Below are 1898 nucleotides of genomic sequence, written 5' to 3'. Positions count from 1 at the left end.
AGCTGGATAATTGTAAGCTGGGGCATATGGCACTAAGGAGAATGTAGGAGTTAGTGGGAAGAAGGGGGTTTTGTTTTGATTTTTTCAAGAGTCCGGATATGACTAAAGCTTTTTCCGGTGGGCAAAGAAAATATCCCTTGTTTCTCTGTTTCTCCACAACTTGAAAAGTTCCTTGCTTTTTTCTCCCCTGTCGTCCCCCCCCCCCCCCCCACTTCCCCCCCCACTTAATTTTTTTTTGGGGGGGTGGGGAGAGAAGAATAGAGGAAGGGAAGTTTAATATTAATTCTAATTTACATGAAAAATAATAAACCTTCCTTCTGGTTCTCTTCTTATGTCTCAAGAAAATATGTTCTCAAATAGCATGCCTTACATTGGGGTTTTTGAAAAAAGAGCACAGAAATGAGCTAGCTGCTAAGTAAACATGTCAGACTTCATAGCTCACATGCATTGCAATGACCAGCACAGTTCACTCCTCTCAAAGGTATTGCTTCAAGCTGCTTGCTGACTCAAGACAAGAACACAACTCTGGTCACAGTGAGTTTCTGAGTATTTTCTCTGCAGCTGCAGGGTATAGAGGGTTTTCTGTTTTGCTCTTTTTCCCCCTTTTTCATATGAAACCTCAGATTCCGAGGTACAGTTTGGCGGCACCAGGCTGAATACGCTGCCAGTGTCCTAGAGTACAGAATCTCTAGTAACACAAATCCCTGACTATCTTCTTGCCCAAGAAATAATCAAAATTTTGCACCACAATCTTCCTCAAAAATATGACTTCTTGTTTTTATTTTTCGGTTGTAGATAAGCCTTTCTGTCAAGAGGGTTTCATCCATAACAAGTCTGCCTGTGACATGTTAGGTCTCAATGCATCTCTTAACAAATCCTCCATGCAGGGCGTGGTTCACAGAGTGCACGGGTTGCAAAAAAGACCGCAAAGACAGAGCCCCTCTTCTCTAATGGGATCAGAAAGGCTGTGCTTTCTCATGGAAGACACTCATCAAAGGAGAGGATGGCAGAGACAGCGCGCTGTCAGGGAAGTCCAGGCTTACGTATCGCATTTTCGGGTGCATAAGCAGAACAGAGCATTTGTAATATTTGTATTCTTGAACATTTCCTCTGTCGGGTTGAATTATTGGTCGTGTATTTATTGCTGTCATGCCAGAAAGCTGACCCAGGCGATGTTTGCTTCATACTCAGCAATTTTAAACAGGGTTTTTTTAATGGCTTTAAGGGCTAGCACCATATAACTTGCTCCCTAGGACTAGTCCTTCCTCTTGTCCTCTCCTCTTCTGTCCCTGCTTCAATTTTATGCTTGTTCACTTTGCCCAACGTATCAAAAGAAAGTGCATGAGGCAGTAAAAACTGGACAAACATTTTTTTCCCCAGAGTGAAGTATCAGAGGCTTCCCTTAATTTCGCAAAAGGAATAAAGGGAATAAACTCAGCGAAAGCTATTTGCGCTCTCCATTTCTTTGTTTCTTTTTAAAACCTGCCTGCCCCTCTATCAACAGCAGCCTACGTTTAACATGCAGTAGTGGAGAGGAGGGAGGTGACAGACAGCAGTGTGCTCTCCTGCTTCCTGCAGCACCCTCACCAACCTCTCCTGAAAAATGCTATTACACTGCATGGCCGCTTTCTTCCACCTTCTTGGGGAAATTGCTCCTTTTTCATCTCCTTGACAAGGAAAAGAAAAGTGTGCTTAAATTTGCTACGGGGACCCTTGACACCTAGAGGGGTCATTTCTTCCAGTTATCTGGGATTTTAAACCAGTTCCCACAGGGCTCTCTGGGCTTCTCTGAAATCTTCTGTGAAGCCAAGAGTTTCAGTTCACTCAATGACCAAAAGTGCTGCAAAAGCTGCTCTTGAAGGGTGCCAAACTGCTAACACCTGAGAGATTGCAATGGC

The sequence above is a fragment of the Antrostomus carolinensis genome, unplaced genomic scaffold, assembly GCF_000700745.2.
Source record: "Antrostomus carolinensis isolate BGI_N321 unplaced genomic scaffold, ASM70074v2 scaffold5520, whole genome shotgun sequence".
In the NCBI taxonomy this organism is placed as follows: Eukaryota; Metazoa; Chordata; class Aves; order Caprimulgiformes; family Caprimulgidae; genus Antrostomus; species Antrostomus carolinensis.
This window is presented reverse-complemented; position numbering follows the sequence as displayed.